The following is a 20,565-nucleotide window of genomic DNA, read 5'->3' as shown; positions in this document are numbered from 1 at the left end:
ACTGTTTTATATAGATAGGGGTCAGATACTGATATATGGAGGTCATAGGCCACTGCAATAAATTTCACGACATTCAGCAGGTAAAGTTAATCTCAATAGAACAGAATGTGACTGCAGTTTTGATAGAATATTCATTCCATTGACAGTGATGGGGAATTTTTTCTCTGTTAGGTTTTGTGCAGATCACTCAAATGCAGATGATTTTTTTTTCCCTGCCTTGATTGTAGATTTAGCACTACCTGAAAATGACCAGTTACAGTCAGTCTTGGCAAGTTCGAAATTCAAAATTCCAGCTTATAAACACCACTGTGAGCTATATTCTGTTCACTCACCCTGCTCACAAGAACATATGAATCAAATCTGAAGGTAAGGAGACCTCAGAATTCCAAATTGTGCCAAGAACTGAAAAATCCCAAAGTCATCTCTCTCCTGTGTGATAGTGTAAACTTTCTCTCAGGAGCCAAGGACCGAGACAAGACAACACCAAAACAGACGTTCTAGATTTACAGCACTATGAATTAAAATCTTACTTTGAAATCTTACTGTAGACTTAGACAAATATTTTTGCCATGTTTTTTCTTATAATAATATTTAAATTTCTACTTAAGCTTACTGCTAAGGAATTTATATCTATTTGCGAATACTGAATCATGCCTTCCATTACTATAGACTGACATCAGTCATTAAATTCCACTAATTCTCTCAATAGCATTTGAGAGTTCAGGTACTCCACTCAACTTTTCTAATAATGTCCACTGGGTTGTTATAAAAAGCAGAAGGTCCCATTATGCCAACCTCTGCTTTTACTGTACTCCCATTCCACAGAGTAAGACAATATAGGAATACAGCCTACATGCATTTCATGTAACACCAGTACAATTAGGCTAGAATTTGATAAAGCCATGTGTGCTATTTATTCTTTAAGTAAAACTTGCTTTGAGTCTCAGTGTATAATGTAGAGTTCATTTTTAATTTAGCAAAAATTTGGCTGTAAGTCTAGGGTTAAACTAAAGCACCAACCTATTTCTTCCCTAATGAATTTTTTTCTAAAAATGTGTTTCAAGTTGACATGTAATGTTTTGCTATTATGTCCTCCATTTTATTTACAAATTAGTTCTTTTGATAACTGGCAAGATGGCTTTGAAACAGGTATTCTTCTTGTGTTTATTTGTATTAGCATACAAATCAAACAGATTAAATAACTCAGTCTGACTCCAGCTACCCCCCTGAAATGTATACTGTAGTTCCTAAATCTCATATCGTACACATTTAAAACAGCCACACTAGAAGTTTTTAAATGTGCTTCATACTTTTAAACATTGTGGACCCGCTAGTCATGAAGTGTCATCTGGTGTCCTCTACTCCTGGCTGCCCCTCAGCACCTGCATCTGGAGCACTGGCATCTGAAGTAGCCTAGTGGAGGATTTGGGGTTGGTGTGATAGTTGCACCCGGAGAGCTTGAGCTGGCCTGCCGGTAACACTGCAGGTTCACAAAGCTGACATTTCCTCGTGAAGTAATGCCCTTCGCAGCACTGGTGACAGCCTGGCCCACGCGCCGCACCAGCACCCAGCCCAGCAGCTTTCTCTGCCTTGAGCCAGCCCTTCGCTTCAGTAGGAGCGAAGTCAGGCTAACACTGAACAGTTTGGGAAACCCCAAACTAATTGTATAATTACGGGCTCTGATATTTTTATTGAAGGTAATTCCTTTGTTTGCTTGTTTTTATTTACCATTGATCAAAATAATTTACAAAACAGCGGTTCGATTCTATAAATGCATGACCACCTTTCGGAAATTTCTAGATGGATTTTATTTGTGGTACTACCATATTCTGTAGTGTTACCAGGTCAGTATGGGGAAAAACATTTTCTCGGATCAGGATATTGGAACAAAATTCTCACAAGTCTGATAAATTTGCCTTTAGGTAGCATTTATACAAGTAGGCTTTAAACAAGCAGGTCTTATTCACAATATTATTAATTGGACGGTTTTAAAGAGTTTTTAGAAATGTTCTACACTCATCTATCTATCTGGTGTTTTTTCTGTCCCTGCCCTACAGCGTTATTAGGAGGCTCTTCAAAGGCAGACAGCTAGAGGATACAGATGATACCCATTTGTAAAACCAAGACTGCTGGATTTGCTTCGTATTTCAGGGCATGGGAATCCTGCAAACAAAAACAAGTTACTTGGTCCATAGCAAATTTGTTCTTGACAAAATATGCTACAGATTATTTAATCTATATTCTTATAGCATTTTCCTTTTATATTTGCTAAATGCTGATCCAGGTCCTAAAGGAAAATTATTATTTCATCAATGTAAACATAACAAATGTTACCTTTTGCATCTGCCAGGAGAATTTTTATGAGACTCTGAAATGTCGAAACAGCTCTGGTTTTTGTTTGTTTGATCGTAGGTGGTATTAACTAGTCTGTGTTCACTACAAGAGGATTTTTAATTTTTTTCCCAATAGCTACTTTTCATTCAAAGAAGATGGTCTAATATTATTCTGGCTTGTATAGCACTTTTTAAACAGGTTTTCTAAGTGGTCACATGTAGTGAATGAGATTTCATAAGCTTTTTGACACAAATGCAACTATTATCAGGAACCCCATAGTTAAATGAAATCCTTTACATGTGACAACTGAGTAAGAAATGAGAGTTCATGTTTGTCTAGATTATAAATAGGCATGAAATTATTCAGATAGTTTCCATATGATCATCATATGTTAACATTCACGTAGTAAGGCCCATTTCAGGAAAGCACTTAGACAGGTATTCCAAGCTATCGACTTCTGTAAGCATGTGATTAAGAGCTTTCCTGAAGAGCAACCCTAATTATTATTCTTATGACTTAAATAAGGTTGGCTATGTCTGCATACCTACTTAACTTAGGGAACGAGGATTCAGCTTTTCAAATTAACACATTAATTTGTATTTTCCTCATTTAATATATGAAGTTCCTTCCTTCAGAGAAGGAGAAACATTTTAACTATTTTTGAACAGTGTCGAGGGTTAAGATTGCGGGGTGACAATAAAACCCTGGCAGATGTATTGTTAACCCCCTCTCCCCCCCCACACTTCCCCCTCCCTCTCCCCCCTTTTCACTAAGGAGAGGCGATTGGGAGGAAAAGAACCACAGAGTGAAGAGAGTTGGAAAAAATTAAAGATGTTTTACTAATGCTACTAATAAGAATAGAGAAAATAATACAAAATATACAAAACCAATCTTGAAAGTCTCAGCAACTGCAGAGCCGGCACCTGAAGTCCTGGACTGGACTCTGCAGCCAAGCGGAGCTGGATTCAGTCTCTCACCAGGTCTCAGTTCGCAGGGACGACTAGCAAGGTCCTCTTCTAATGTCAGCCATAAGCAGAAGGGCAAAAAGGGCAAAAAGGGAAAAGCGAACGAGATCCTCGTGATCTCCCACTTTTATATGAAGTACTCACGTGAATGGAATGTTATACACAGTTGGTCAGTTTCTTGGTCACTTGCTTCTCCTCGCCCCTCTCGCGAGATGTCCATCTGTGCTTATCAATAAGTTTGCATTCCATTGCTAGGTTTACCAAAACATGTGTCTGGTGCTCCAGGAAAATGCAGTTAATATGAAGGCTTTAGCTGACAGGCAAAATTCACTGAAAGAGAAACTTGTTTTTAACAAAACCAGGACAAACAGTTTATTAGGGACTGCAGTTTTTTAACACCTTTTCCCTTCTTGATCAGGTTTTAAAAGCATTAAGTTTTAAGTCTCTGAATTTTCTATTACATATTTTACTATTGGCCAATTCTGACTCTTCTTCTGTTTAATATTTGATCAGTGTCTGGAAAGGCTTTCGTCTGAAGGGCACGTATGATCAGTAATGACTTTGATTTTTTTGCTTGCTGAAAGTTGGTTATCTTTTAGCAGTGCTTTTAAGGCTATGAAATTGCTTCTGTGTTTTGCAGTAGTGTACCTTGTATTGAGTGTCAAAAGCTTTGAGTCCATATATGGCATCTCTAATGTCAATGCTTCCTTACCTCTTCGTTTTTAACCTTTTCCTAATTACATGTATGCTATCACCCACAGTTAGAAGCAATTCTCCTAAAAGCTCCCTTTTCAGATTAATTTAATTTTCACCTATTTTTTTCTGCTGAAAGAAAATGCATTCAAACAATTCCGATGTAAAAAGCGTGCCTCATTTAGGGCATGTCTCTTTATTTAAACAAACAAACAAACTGCTGCTTTATAATGATTTAATGAGAACTAAAAAAAGTTTGCATAATGTAGATAGGGATCTGTATGAATTTTTTTACACTGCTACAGCTAATTCCCATGAAGGAAACACAAGTCTCTTGAAGTCTTTAAAAGCAGCTTTTAAAGCACTTCATGTATGCCAAAATTTTTGCTGGCATGATAACATCAAAAAAACCCCAGCTCACACCCTTTCCTATAACTACATTGGTACGACTGTTCAGTATTGGTTATTACTCCTGCGCTGTTACAGATTCTTCATTGTAACATGATTATCCCTAGAAAACCATGGAAATAAATATTTGCTCTGTTTCTTACAGATTATTTTTGAAGAAGAAACCAAAAGCTTTTTCAGCTCTTTTTCTTAAAGTTTAATTTGTTCCAACACAAAGATGTCTTCAAGAACTACTAATACAGGTAACTAACATTTTATAAAAGGCTACCCAAGAACTACACCAATGTCCAGAAAATGGCAGGCAAATAGTCAAGTAGTAAATTTATAAGTTTACGTAAATGATCTGGTAGTATAGGTTCAAATCTATGCAAAAATGATTAATTCAGCATTTTACTGAGGCTGATAAGTGGCATCTTAGCAATATATGTGTATGGGGTTTTGGATTAAGTTTTTCTACTTATGCTGTATCTTCACTGAACAGATTTTCAACCCTTGTAAGTGAAGTATCTTTTTTTTGTTTTTCTTACCTGTGCTTAACAATCTACAACGTATTCCTGTATCAGGAAAAAAAAAATCAGGAAAATATTTCATTAGCACTTGTTCAGAATTCAAACACCCTTGAAAACGTTCCTGTGGGGGTTTTGTGTTAATGCAACAAAGGCAGGCTTTGGGACAAGTTTGGAAGGTACTCTGGGAAGAATGGAATGTAGTAACTCTTCATAGTATATACTTCTAAATACTTAGCGGAAAGCAATTTATTAGCTACTTAATACAGAAGTTAAATGATAGCTGGCTAGAGCCAAGACAGATATGCCAAACATGTTTTTGCAACCTGTCCATTTCAAATGCAGCTAACTACTGATGTACAAAGCCACCTTGCGACTCTGAAGATGGTAAACTCCAGCATTAGAAGGAGACATTTTCATGGGTTATACTGTACAAGTTCAGTGTGACTGGTTTTAATATAAATTATTCCCCGCAATGAATACTTGTGCCCAGTGACTGCTGAAGAATATACTATGAAGATTAGTGGATGATTTTTCTCAGTAGGCACTTCCTAGGCTACCTTTGCAAGAAGAGTCAGCTCTGTTACAAGATGCAGTTTCTGATTTGGTTTTTAATGTCTGGTGGTCCTGTGGTGGTTGGCACGGATTTGGCTTTGAAAAAATACTATTTAAAGTTTCCAAACTAAAAAGATGTCATGGAGCATTGAATAGCACATCTAGAGATAAACTGCAGTTTTTAATCACGTGGACATCATTGTGCACACAAGCGATCCTTTGGAACTTAGTGGGATACTCTCATGAACAAAGGTTTCCAGAAGTGACCTCTATTATTCTTGCACTTGGTTGCTGAACGATAGAGGTATTTTTATTAATTAAGATTAATGATTCTGATATTTTCCGTAGGCAAAGTTTCTGAAAGCAACTATAACATTATTTTCCAAGATATTTGTCTTGCCTTATAGCAGGTGTTTCATCACTGTCAGCAAAGCTCCCTGTGTAGCTCCCACTGACGCCTCACAAGCATTTAAATCCCCTACTGAAGGGGAAGTTGATTTAATTGGGAGTCAACATACTTTTTAAACCTCGCTACCAAAAACAAAAATCCACAACTTTTTATTTAAATAAACTCTGAACCCTGAGTATGATTAACACAAAAATCTCTCTACAGCACTACAAGGAATAATTAAGCTGTAAATTCAGTCTGTGTTTGCCAAATGGGAAACAATATTTTTTACCACATGCTGCCCCCACCCCAACTTTATCCATCTAGATAAACATAATTAAGTAATGGATGATGGTTTGTTAGCATTTTATCACATGTGTTTGCAAGGGCATTAAGAATAATCATAAAATGCACAACAAATATTATTGATATTGAGGTTTTCAGCAGCTGAAAACGTGACTTTTTAAAATCTGGGCTTGGAAACATGTATTCCTGCAAATTAGCTATTCCTCTACACAGAACAGCAATTGAGATGCTACTGCCTGAGTTGATTTACATACATTAATTGCTAGTTCCTATTAAGCACTGAGTGGTCACCCACTCAGTAATATTCATAAATTAATATTTTCAGATAGCAGTTATATTTATAGCAATAAATTCACTTTAGATTTTAGCAATGAAATTGGATTATCCCATTGTTTGCTGCTTTGCTATTAAAAGAAGAAGAGCTAAAGAAACTGTCACAATTTGCAGTATTTTGTATGTGTATATTATGTAGACATACATGTATGTATATATTTATATAATGGCAAAAGTTTCAAGCAGAAAGGATGGATTTTTTTTTCTGCACTTTGACTAAGTCACGTGATCAAAACGTCTATACTAAAGTGACTCATTTATCAAGCTGGGAAATAACTATGCTCATATTTTGCTGCTGAACCTTTAAAGCAGATTCCATTCTCTATGTGCAGGACCTACAGGAGTAATCCATATTTATGGCTGATGCAGTTCAAAGGAAATTCTGAGCTGACACTTGTAAAATTCCTCGCAGCTGAACTTGCCCAAAAATCTATTTAACAGCTTAGTTCTCTGGCATATGTATCTTAATCAATGCACAGATGACAAATCCAAAGACAGTGTTATAGGCACAACATGCTGTGCCAGCCTGTGCAGAGGGAAGCCATAGACTTGACAGAGAATGAAGACTGGAAGCGCTCAGCGATAGCACAATTGATGTGACGTGTACAGGCTTCGCAACAGCACAGCATGTAAATTCACGTCAGTGCATTGGCCTGGACCCAGCGAGGGACTCGTGGGTTTAACGCACAGCAGCGGCCCTGCTGCTGCTGACTGCGTCATGCAAATACTGCCCTGAGCTCAGGCCTTCGTATGGGACTGCTTTGGGTCCCATTTACCAAACAGATGTCCCACGTTATGAGTAGTCAACGGTGGTAAAAACCCATCAGTTTTACAACACAGTGACAGACGTTCTGACTCACTTGGCTGTTTTGCTTTCTCCTAGGTTTCAAACCCTTCAAGTCCAGAACAGACAACCCTGGAGATCTGAGGGCAGCTTCTGGTGCACGCTGAAAAAAGAGAGAAATTCCATATTCTGCTTCAACGACAGTGTGGAGGGATTGTTTTAGGAACAACAAGTTCCTCAATTTTAGAGACTCAGTGCTGTATCCGACTTCTGAAGATAGCAAGATACATTTTCATTTTTGTTGTTGTTATAGCCATAATTGTCAGTTAAGAATTTCCCAATATTTTGAAAACAAACAAACAAAAAACAACCATCACGGTGCCTTTCCTTTCTTTTAAGGAATTCTTGATTCTGTACAAATGTAGTTTAAGTTTCTAGAAAATGAAAAAACTAGCAAGAGAAACAGATTTTTACCTCTGTGTAGTTCTCCGTGTTTTATGAGAAGTATGTTCAGAGACAAGAGAGTCTCTATGCTCTTGCTGAAGGTATGAGCGTGTAAAATATGACAGAAAGAAGCACTAATACCCTTCCATAGAGGGTGACAAATGCAGACCTTAAAGAATAGTTTTAAGGATATGCATTATTTGTGTTATGCCAAGGCGCTTGCTCAGTTGAAAAGGCACAAAACCGCCACTACCTCAATTTACATTTCCTCATAGAAGTTGGTGATGATTTTCAGAGGGCCTGAATTCTGCTCCTGCTGTTTCTATTGACTCCACTGAGAAGAGAGTGGAGTCCAAGAAGCCATAATTAAGGAGGAAGGAAATACAAATGATGCTACAAGCAACTCTGAATTGGTGACAATATTGTGGAGTATTTCTGCACAGTTTTGATGATAAACATTGTCCTGCATGAATCAAAATAGTAGTAACTCAATCTGATGGACATAATTAGTTCTCTTTTTACCTGGTGTAGGTGTTTGTAACAAACACTGTTACTTGTTCATTACTGTGATACTTCTAATGCTAATTATTATTAATTATTAGCTTGAACAATACTATACTCCAAAAAAAGTGTGTAAAAGTGTGCATCAATCTTAAGCCTGAAAACACTGAAGCAAAGTTTCTGAATTTCCTCCTCCTCTCATAGAAAGATAAAATTTCAAAGATTTAAACTTACTTGAATAGGATGAAGACGTCAGTTCATGACATCGCTCAGTTCTGGGCTGTCCTTTCATAACTCAAGATCACTCAGCGTTTCCTCCTCCCCCCAGTGGATATTACCTTCACTGTTGCATGAAATGTCTGCAACAACGCAAATCTCACAGACACCCTCCAAGTTAAAGCTATCGAAGCCAAGTTCATGGTTCTTGCTTGAAAATATGAGATTTGATTCTGGTAAAATTTCATTTTGAATTTGTTTAAACCCAGCTCCCCAAGTAAAAATTATAGTGGCACAATTTATAAAGGGCAAAACCTAAAATAAATGTTCATTAGGAATATTTATTTTACATATCTCTTCATATGTCTTCATAATGATAGTGTCTAAACTCCAACAATTATAGCAGGTGATTGGCGAGATCTTTAACGATAGCTATGGCTGTTGTGTCTCCAGTTCTGAAAATACCTTGAGGTGGTTATCTGGGGCTATTGAAGACAGGCACTTGCTTTCAGTGTAGTTTAGATGCTATATATGTCTAAAATGTAGGCACTATCTAATTTTTGGAATGCTAAAATCAGAAGCCCCTTAAAAAAAGAAAGTAACTGTACATGTGTCACTGAAGGTACTATGGGTTAAGATCAGAAAATAAGAAGAGAATTAAGGTGCTTGTCTCTGAGTTGCATAAACATTCAGATGATCTTTTCCATGTTTGTTTTTTGAAATGCTCACGTGGTAGGATAAAGGCTGTAAATCATCCTTGTGAGCCAAAGTATCATTTGTTACTGTTAGAAGGCAAGTTAACAGTATTACAACTTTGATGAAATTGTAATGCATTCAACATTCAATTTTTGTAATAAGAACTGTAAATAACAGGCCACTTTGGAGTATAATAAATGATTCCTTCCAAAGTCTAGTGACAGCTTACTTTAGTTCTAGCTGTTCTTTTGTTACAATAGCCAGCTTTAAAAAATCATTCTTACAGCATATGCATGATTTTAAAGAGCTGGAAAAAAGTTTTGGAGCAAGTCCATTCGTTTGACTTATACAAATATGACAACTACTCGGAATATCTTTGATGACCTAAATCTCATTTTACACAGAAAGCTTTCTTTTCTTTTGGGATTTCCGTCTGCACATAGTATTCTCTTCACAGGTATTTCATAATGTAGAGATTTCCTTTCTACTCAGAGTATTGCTTACCCCTATTGATCAAATATCATCAATCAGATGCTAAAGATTTATGAAGTAACTTTAAAAATAAGATTTTTACAATTAATGAAGTCTATATTGAACATTTTCTTCTGAATTTGAAGTCTCTGAAGAATCATATTTTCCAGCTTTTTACTAGAACCCTACAGAGTAATATTTAAATGTTTCTTAATTAAGTAAGGCACCAACTCCTACTTAATCACACAGCTTTGGAAGTTGCAAATTTAAAAACACTGGAAGATTTATGATATAATTGAGAGATCAAAATAATGCAGCTATATTATTAGCACTAACTAAACCATTATAGTGTTCTTTACCTATATTCTAAGCAGATAGCTATTTACAAGCAAACCAGGCTTCAACTGTTCTGAAAAAACAGAGAAGAAGAAAAATCAAGTCCCCTTCAGAGAAGTACATTCGTCTTTCTGCCTCTGGTGAGGCCGTCGCTTTGTGTTTAGCCCAAGACACAGAAAACAGAAGGGTAAAAAATCCCACACATATTAATGCTGTTCTTCATGAAAAAAGTGATAAGATGAGCTTTAGCCTGAAATTACAAATATGTGGCTTGGAAGAAGAAAACAAATGCCCTTTTATTATAATGTTTTGCCGGCTTGTTGGTCCTGCTCTTATTTTAGTTATAATAGTGTCCCATCACCACAATATATGAACATGTTATATAGACTACAGCCACGCAAAAACTCTGTAGTTAGAGTTGTGTCCAAGAAAAAAAAATAATTAAAATTGTGGATTCTGGGCATATTTTTCCTTCAAATTTTACTATGTGGTCAGATTTATTCGTGAAGAGAAAGGTATGACATGCTTGTTTCCCAGCAGACTAACCATAAACTGGCACAGCCTGTATTGTCCTGTTTGCACCACCACTATATTTTTTTACAAAGTTTAAGTTTCATGATAGTTTAAAGGATGAAAATCTGTTTAAGGAATAAACAGCAAGAGAAGCCAGCCAACTCTGCACAGCGTAATAGGATTTTAATGTATTCTTCTTGTCGGCATAGTGTATTTCAGTGATAATTTTATGTGACAGCATAATTAAACTGGAAAACAATTCCCATTTCCTATGTATTTTATCTATTTATCATCATTTATTTCTTTACTTTCTTGCTCTGCTATAAATATTATTGTAAGGAGAGTTAAATAAGTTAAACCAATGCAATTACTTTTACAGATTGAAATTAACTTCATATATCAATTTATACTGGTTTGTATACAGCATCTACCATTTGCCCTGTACAAATAAATGCATTTGTTGCAGTATATTTATAGTGTCACTATGGTTTCCGTGTTTGCACTCCTTTTGACTAATGTTCTGTATGTTAAAACTTGACATTTTAACAGTATTTTCAAACAATTTCATTCATTATCAAATAACCATTTATTGTGGCAATTTCAAACCATTTACTGGGCCCTCTAGACATTGCTAAACAATGATTTATCAAGGACTGTGCCAATTTTTGTGCTTATCGCAGCAAATAAAAAAGTAACATTAAATAGTGACTTGACAACAGTTCTGACTAAATGATTTTTCTTTTTTAAGCTTGATGAGTCATATTAAGTAATAGCAGCTTGTAAATGTGCTGCAAGTTGAGGGCAATATTCTAGACTGCTCCACTGTAGAAGGCTCTTTCTGGTTTGTTCAGTTCTTTTGCATGCCTACAGTGCACCAACGTTGTCCTGTGTGACAGTGCTTTTCGCATTTTATTTGACCATGAATCTAACAAAATCCATCTCTAGCCAAATCTTCGATTTTTGGTTACCTTGAGGGAATAGCAGTGAGGTGAAGGATTTTCAGTTCTGTTTTAAGGAAAAATCACTTCCTTCCCAATGCTTTAGCCAATAAATAGGACTGATTTAATTTCATGTGTGACCACTTGGCTTCAAAATGCTGTGCTTGTAATCTCCATCCCTTCTTTCCCCTGTTTCTAGTGAACTTGAGATCCACAGTGTGTCTGTGAGAGAACACATTAATACCCACAAATTATAACTAGGTGTCTGGAAGCATTTAAGTGCAAACTTTATAAGGCAACAGTATTTGAGGGAGACATCCCCATTGCCATAGATCTCATTAATCATTGCAGAGCTCACAGATTGGGCTTAAATAATACAGAGAATATTCACAGAAGGAGTTTCAATGACTTGGGAGTATTTTTCATTCATACGGTTCATACATGGACTATAACTGAACAAATATCATTAACACTTAATTTAAATGATTCCTAAATCAATAGTTTAGTATTGTTGATTTCTGCTACGGCAACATTAAACAGTTCCAGAGAAAGCCAAGGCCTCAATGTGCAAAACTAAAGCTTAACATCATCCTTGCTCAGAAGAGTTTATAGTCTACACAGTTTGTGTATGAATTGGGGTAATATGAACCACACCTTAGATTGTGATCGTCCTTGGCCAAGGTAATGAAAAGACCAAGACTGAAAATCACACACAGATTTCTCTATATGTCAGTCTTAATTTCAAAGGCATCTAAAAAGGTTTTGATTCATTATCTCCTATTCAGGAACGGTTGTCAGGACCACTTGTTCTGTTGCTGCTTCCATGGTAGAGCCAGCAAAGAGAGCGTCTACTCATTACCCTAATAATGTACTAATTAGTTTAAATTGCCACAGCTTTTAACTTGTGCTGGTGAGACAGGCTGTACACTGTAGTAGAAAAGAAATAGTCAACTTTTTTGTTCTGCAGCATGTGTCATAGCATCCTCTGCAGCTAGGCTTGGTAACTGCAACAGCCAGTGCAGCAACAGCCAAGATGCAGCATAAATTGGTAAAGAAAGGTAAAGAAAGGTAAAATCTTGTTTGCTCACTGAAGGTCTCACTACCCCTAGTTTAAGGACTTAAGTTCTTTCATTTTACTGATGCATATCCTCTGTGTTTAATCCTAGGATCTCAAAGTTTGTGTGTTTACTTGTGATGACAGTAGCTTATGTTTGGGGTTTGGGGGTGTTTGGTTTGCTGGGGTTTTTTGTTTGTTGTTTGTTCACCAGCTCTACCAGTATTCTGTGAGAATGTTGCTCGACTAGTAGGATATAACTAAGCCCAAAGTACATTTATAGAGCACACAGGAAAGCTCATCTAAAACAAGGACAAAAATAAGAATTTTACACCAGCAGAACTGCTTACTTGTCTTCTCAGACTTCAGGGATAATTTTTGTAAGTGCTTAATCTATTCCTGAATCACAGTAATTCTTAACACACAACTTTAAACAAAACTCTCACTGAAGTCAGGCAGGCCAGATCAGGCACAAAAGCAAGTTTTGGCTTAAACCAATCACTTAAGTGATGCCATATGATGCCAGAATAAATGAACCATTACACCCATGTCTGTCCTTATTTGAAGAAAAAAAAAAAAAAGTTTTAGAAAATGACTGGTCTTACACCATTTCCAGCCTCTTCCTTTCTACTCGTCTGCCTACTGGAGATTACTATTCCTTGATTTCCACTGGTTAAACTTTGTACGTTACAATGCATGAAGGTTCAAAACCCATCAGCTATCAAGTGCCAGAGATAAGTCCTGAAAATGGCAAAAAATGGTTTTTGATATAATCAGGGTTAACAACACTCCCTCTCAGAATTCAGAAATCTAAAAGTAGAGTCAATATTCCCCATAATGAAAGATATGATTTCTGTGTGGCCAGCAGCCTAGGTGTGAGGGAAGGAAGTCATCAAGGCAAGCTCTTTGCTCACTTAAGGAGTTATTATACAAAGCATTAAACCCAATGAGGGTATCTGTCAAAATCTAAGAGACTCCATCTCTGCTGTTATCTACATTCCATTATGGATTAATTTGACACTAATTGCAAAAATGATTTAATTTAGCTAGTCTTCAAAAAATACTGTTTGAAAATTAAAATTAATGGTTAGGATAAAATCTAAGTATTCTAACTCAATAAAAGCTTAGAGATGAAAGGCCAGGGACTGACAGAATAAGCTTAGAGGGGAATTACCTCAAAAATGCATTTAATACATAAAGCAGCAGAGAATAAAAAAACGAATGTAAAGAACATAACAGGCACCAGTGGAGGAAATGTCAAAGGACCTGTGTATTGATGGAGAGGATTGAACAAAACAAATTTGAAGCATTTTAGCTCTAAAAAGGACCTTGGGACTATATTTTGTTAAATCTAAAAAAACCCACAAGAAATTAGAAACTTTTAAAAGTTTTATCCAAATAGCAGAACCTAGAAAATCAAGTATTTATCAGCTATGCATTGGAGAAACTAGACAATGTGATTTTGGAAGTGGTTAGCCTTTCCATATGAGGTTTGTAGTTCAAAAGTTAAATTTGCAACAGCAAACTGACCAAAGCTTTGTGATGTTCTTCCAAGTCCCTATTTCTGATAAAGACAGCATGTAACATGACAGACTCTCATCTGTACCAGCTGGTACAAGTCCCTGCTGAATGGCATGCCAGCTGTGCACAGCCAGAATATGACACACTCCAAGCACAGTTCCTCTCCCACGCACCCTGCATGGCGTGGCTGCGCTGACACTGGGGCTCAGGAGCATTCGCAGCAGCAGAACGCGTGTGTCAGAGCTCTCTGTACAGTGGTGTGTGGAAGATGACAGCTTCCAGAGCGACACACTGGCTGCTCTTCCTATGAGCTTCTTCCTTTGCTAAACTTAACAGAGGAAAGGAGTTCAAAGACAGGCTCCTTTGTCTATTGTGCTCTTTTGGTCCAGGAGGTCACAAGAGTAACGCCCTCCAGCGTACAAAGAACACAGTTTCCCTTATCCTTATATGTGCATTAAATTAAAGGGTGCCATTTAAACAACATCACCTCAGTGCCACCAGACTTGCTTTGCTATACAGTACAGGAGAAATCCTACTGCCCCATCACAGTGCTAATGCCGGCTTTCCTTGTGCTCCTGTATGCTTACCTAATGTAATTAGCGATGTGTACAGCTTGCAAGGGAGAATAAGGTTGACTCTAACACATGGGTAATTAAGATATTTCAGATATTTGCTAGGCTGACTCAGGGGAGTAGTAATAGGATATGGAGTCTTTCACCTAAAGTTCAGCCATTCTTACCCCCAAATTCCCAGGTAGTGATCAGTAATTTCTCATTAACCCTGGCACGAAATGAATCTGACTCTACTCAGGCATGTGGATGTGTTTTGAGCACGTGTCTGTCAACAAGGAATGTCAGTGTCTCTGGTAACTGAATTTCAAAGTGAAGAACCCCACTGGTGTGAGTGAATAGCAAAAGTTGATGCCTCCCTGTGGCATTAACTCCTCCTCTTTTGGTGGTGTTTTCTTTGTTTGTTTGGTTTTGTTTTATTTTGTTTTCTCCAGACTCAACATGCTATAATAAGCTACCACAATATCAGTAGATACAGATTTAAGTTTTGAGAACTACAAATTGACTGTTGTCCTCAGGTTTCCCTGCAAGATAGACAACTAATAGTAACACAACCATAAAAGCTGGAAAAACATAGTTTAAAAAATACCTAGCCCAACACCTAAATTACAATGAATCTGCAAGAGGCCCCTTATTTCATGATCCTACCTGCACGGCCAAGAATGTAAGGAATCATTGGTTCTTGACATCATTCTCTTGCCGAAGGGCAATCACCTCTTCTGTATGCATTGCCTTAATCATGTCAAGTTGTGTCCCATAAATTTGCATGTCTCCCAAGGAAGCACAGTGCATTGCCAGCAGCCTGATAGGCGAGATCAAAACAATTTCCTAATGTGTGTTTACATCAGCTTTGGCTCCTGAGCTGCTTTTGCTCTAGTGGTTCCACAAACCAGAACAAATTCCCTCTCTCTAAAATTCCCTGTCTCTAAACTCCGTGTTGCACCGGGGGTACGAGGCGGAATAAGCAGAATATGGATGGATATGTTGTCCTTACCAGAACGGGGCAATGCTTTCTAGATTAATGAACTGCAAATCAGCTACACAAATGAAACCACACACTAGATATAAACACAGTCCTCTGAGATGGGCTTGTTGTCACAGACAGAGAGGGAGAAAGAGCGAGAGGGAGGGAGTGCACACGCATACGTATGTGTGATGGGGGTATAATGGATGCCAGCTCCCCTCCCGACTCTCTGGGATATGTGAGGATGACAAACTCTCTGAGGAACAATTCCTTTGACTGGTTCGTTGAGGAAAGGAAACTTGTCATGCTGCCAAGAATAAAACCGCTTCTGGGCTTAGTTTTGAATTTTATAAAGTGAATAAGTGAAAAACGTATACACATTCACTTCAGACCCAAGTCATGAATAATTAAAAGAATATATAATTGTACCCTGTTTTCCCCTCAAGCTCAACCAGCAAAGATATCTTATGTCCATGTAACAGGCTACTTCATGTTTTTTTCAGAAACTGTAAGAAGTGAGCTGAACCAAGTACATTGCATGTGAGTATGAATAACAGCCTGACCACCAGAACACACAGAAACAAACTGAGAACTCAATAGTTCCTTGTGAAGGAAGTTGCAGATGTTTTTGATTATGCATAAATATTTTCCTGGTGTGATTCATCCACACTCGATATTGGATTCGGACCACAATATGATAAAAAATATATTATTAACACAGCATTATGGTAGACATCAAGCTGATACTGGAAATGGCAAAGATCAGACATTTTTTATGAAGCACAGTAAGATGTTTACCATGCCAAAAATACTTCTGCAGAAAATAACCTCAGAAAACAGCAGTTATGTGTACCTACATGTAACTATCTCCTTTTTCTGAGACAAGCAGGCTTTCTAGCACATATTAAGAAATGTGAGTTAACAGTATAGAGCCACATGTTTGTCTGCAATTCTGCCAGTGCACTGAAATTGTCTCATGGTATTTATCTGGAAAAGGCAGATACAAGAGGTCTCCTAGTGTTTCTACTTTTCTGCATTATTCTCACAGTCAAGGGGTCGCTCAGTTTTCAACTGAAGTGAAATTTAGGATTAATATCTACTTTTCTTGAGGGCACAGTAGTTAACAAATACAGTATTAATACCAATGTATTTAATACCTTTAACTTGCAGATACAGACTGAAGAACAACATAAAGAATTCCTGTAAACAAGATAATAATTGTATTCCCCCAGTGCAGACATGAAGATTCTCATAGCTAGCAAGATGGCTCTTGCTTTCTCTCATAACCAATATGGCTGTTTGTATCCAACAAACTGTGATGCTCTCCGATAACAAAAATAGATTAAAACCACTAAAAATCATGCACATAGAGGATGGATAGATTATCTTTTTTATGTAGGCAATAGTCATGTCATCGAAATGGCAAAGGTCTGGGGTTTGGTTTGACTGTCATGAAGGATGTGCATTCTTTTTACTTTTGTACTTCCCTAGCTGAATTCCAAACACAAGATCTTCACTTAGACCTTGACTTTTTTTCAGCAACAAGGTATAACAGAAAAAGGCAAAACTTCAGGTAGGAGTGCTAGGAGATGTGAAGCGCAAGTCTGCTTAAGAAGAACTAGTCCACTACAGCATCATGGGTTGTACCTGAAGGAGCTCAGGGAGGTTTGGAAGAAGGAACACAGGGACATGCACAGGATTGTGGTGAGGGTCACTTTATGATCAATAATTTACCCCATGATATGCAAAGAGATGCAGCTATGAAACTCGGCTTGCTACAGTGGTGAGACAACTGATTACAACAGAATGGCTTTTAAGAGGTGATGTACCTGGCAGGAGTATCAGAAGTGATGCACAATATTATACACTACCTAGCTCCTGTCCACGTATCTGGAAGCAGCTACTCTCTAATGCATTGTTCTTATCATTTTGAATCACAGGTGTCTAAGACAGGAGCCAAATTATGTGCACGGACTACAAAAGCAGAGGCAAACTACAGCCCAAAGCCCTTATCGTCAAAAAAGGGCAAAATAAAGTTGGAAAAAAACCCCAGTATTCGTACATAGGGAAAAATGGCAAGGGGCGATTCTGTTCAAATGCAGCCTCTACATACAACCCTACAGAGACAGACTTTCAAATTAGTGTTTTAAAATTCCAGCATTTTTGAGCTCTTGTTTGAACCACTTGAAAGGCAGGCAGGGAGAATTTTTATCTAGGTGGGGTTTTGTGTTTTGGTTTTTTTTTAGATTACTAGAAAATATTTACCTGATAAGTAAAATGGGAAAAGACCATGAGAAAGACAAATGTTTTGGTATTCTGTTGCTTTTGATGACTCTTTTCTATTTAAAGGTTAATTGTGCATTATTTTACACCCGAAAGTGTGTAACTGTTGATTTTTCCCACGTACAGGACAAAATTCATACAACAGAGCATTATTCCTTCAAGCCTGATCTCTTTGGCAAGGCTTTCATGTGAGAATCTGCTTATATTTGCAATTGTCTGATGTTTAAAAATAGAATTATTCAACAGTCCCTAGTAGTTGGCTCTGACCTCCCGTTTGCTTGTTTTCTAGGTTCCATTTGAACACTTGATACATTTCCAGCTATACTGTGCCACCCCGTGGAGAGATGGGAAATTACACAGCTCTGCTGACCATCATGACGAGTTTGGCATTGGTGTCCTGCAGATGACATTTGTCCATTTCGAAGACAATTTTGAGTTTATCAACAACTGAAGCACATATAGAAAAGCACTAGAAGTATTCGAGACTAATTTTTCTTAAAACATAAATTTGCTGGAAAACTTTCAAACTTTTGACTTAATAAGTCATGGAGGCCCTTCATTCGTTGCTGCTCTCTTGAAAGACAAGGAGGATAATCTACTGGGTAACAAAATGGTTCTCTACACCGTAATTAAATCTCATTTTCCAATTTAAACTGGAATTGAACAGTACTGATTCCAAATCTGTACTCCGACACTTTGCGAACTTAAGTTTGCTGATAAAACAAGGGGCATTCAGGTGTCAGACTAATAGATAAGTTTTAACAGAGCAGCCCAAAAAAGGGCATTTATTTTTTCTGTGATGCTATGTGCCCCTCTAGCAATCACAGACACCCTTGATCTTTAGAGCTCAGTTAGACCCAGCTAATTCTAGAATAATTCCAGCTGTTCAGATACTCCAAATGAACAGGCGGAGATCTCTTGCCGCTCGGTCTTCAATACCTTTCAACCTGATCACAGAAGTCACATGACCAGATCTTCACTATTAAAAGCTGGGATGCTACAGGCACAGGAAGCGCCAGCGTAGGTACGCTAGTAACAATAAGAGTGGTGTGTGGCTGAGAGCAGACAGAAAAATATAATGTCCTTAAGCATGGAGTGTTTGGTCAACTTCTCTTGCATTGCTTCCACAAAGAAAAAGTGACATAACAAAGGTAGCAGGTTACAGGATGTTTCCCTTTTGCTGTTTTACTGTATCTCTCATACCAGTAATTCCACAGCCTTGCCTTGTGCTTAAGCTAGCTCTTGCTTTACATTTCTAACTATTATCTGATAAATTTACATTACAATAAAGCCTACAGGCCTCAGGCCATTTGGAGTGCATTATACTAATTATTTATAAATATATTTTCAATGCTCTAATTAATTTACCTTAATAATCGCTGTTTCTTCCTGCTATTTGTCGATATTTATTTTTGCTGGTTGGGGTGTCTGTGCTTTCTGTTCTTCTTTCGTGGTATTTTTTTTTCTCCTGTTTTCCTGCATTCATTTTGGGCCCCCTTATTTCACTTTTTCTTTATTTCTACACTTCTTCTCCACATCTGTCACATTTATTACAAGTTCTTTCAGTACCCTACAATGAAACAAACATTGTTCACCATTGGGCAACAGATTAGCTGTGAGCGATTAGCTGCGGTAAGGTTAGTAGCTGTCCGTCTATTATAACGACGTGTTAGTGGCATGTTCTAAACCTTAGCTAAAATCTACCTTGATCTCCTAGTGACGTTGACTACCATTACCATTCTCAGGTATGTAAAAAAGATAGAAATGAGATCTATCTAACTTCCTGCACTTTTATTCTGCATGTATAATTCCACTACGTTACGGAGGACTGCATTTTGGATGCCATATTTATACAAATGAAGATGTAGTTTTAAATGATCACAGAATCACAGAAAGTTAGGGATTGGAAGGGACCTCCAAAGATCGTGTAGTCCAATGGCCCCGCAGGAGCAGGAACACCCAGATGAGGTTACACAGAAGGCACCCAGGCAGGTTTTGAATGTCTCCAGAGAAGGAGACTCCACAGCCTCCCTGGGCAGCCTGGGCCAGTGTCTGTCACCCTCACTGAAAAGTTTCTTCTCAAATTTAAGTGGAACCTTTTGTGTTCCAGTTTGAATCCATTACCCCTTGTCCTGTCATTGGTTGTCACCAAGAAGAGCCTGGCTCCATCCTCCTGACACTCACCCTTTATATATCTGTAAACATTAATGAGGTCACCCCTCAGTCTCCTCTTCTGTGGAGGTTCAGGTTGTTTCTCTGCTCCCTCGCCAGTGTGCAAAACTGTTATTCTCTGTTCTGTTTTCCCTCATGGAGAAGGTTGCACTCCTGTTTCTAATATCCACCTCATAAATCCCTGAGCACCTGAACCATCAGGCACAGCACACTGGTCTAGTGCACACAACTCGATGAGTGGGCTCTTTATTTTCCATTTTTGTACCGTTTACCGCGGCCCAGGTCTCCCCCCGCGCGGTGAACATTGTGCGCCACACGGCTGTGCCGGGCAGCGGGCAGGGACCTGTCGGTGCCCAGGGACGGCTAAGGTGCCGCTCATTACCTGCAGCTGAGGCTGCCCGGGCCGCGGGACTAATCCTGCCCGATCCAGGGGCGGGCAGCGCGGATCGCCGCCGGGCCATGGCCTCACACACCGCCCTGCGGCGCCGCCACCGGCCCCGTCCGCTCCCACAGCGGCGCCGGCCCCGCCCCGCGCGGCCCAACGGCCCCGCCCCGCGTGCGTGTAAGCGGAGTGCGCATGCGCCAGCTGCCCGGAGGCGGGCGGCAGCGGCGCTA

The 20,565-nt window shown here is 38.4% G+C and overlaps 1 long non-coding RNA gene across 7 annotated transcripts; it reads right to left on the bottom strand.

Annotated features, from left to right (window-relative positions):
- Positions 1-1,790: 1,790 nt before the first annotated feature.
- Positions 1,791-20,517, bottom strand: LOC110365205 (uncharacterized). 7 transcript variants are annotated; one of them, XR_010475252.1, is made up of 4 exons: positions 20,333-20,517; positions 19,147-19,348; positions 3,444-8,576; positions 1,791-2,163 (listed from the first exon to the last, which is right to left on the bottom strand). It is a non-coding gene; the product is annotated as an uncharacterized LOC110365205 (long non-coding RNA). The 7 variants fall into 7 exon arrangements; XR_010475256.1 differs by having other exon boundaries at positions 1,791-3,629; positions 4,928-8,576; XR_010475255.1 differs by having other exon boundaries at positions 1,791-3,629; positions 7,349-8,576.
- Positions 20,518-20,565: the final 48 nt, after the last annotated feature.

Source organism: Columba livia, chromosome 11, assembly GCF_036013475.1.
Source record: "Columba livia isolate bColLiv1 breed racing homer chromosome 11, bColLiv1.pat.W.v2, whole genome shotgun sequence".
Lineage (NCBI taxonomy): Eukaryota > Metazoa > Chordata > Aves > Columbiformes > Columbidae > Columba > Columba livia.
Note: the sequence above shows the minus strand (reverse complement) of the source record. Positions and strands in the feature narration are given on the sequence as shown.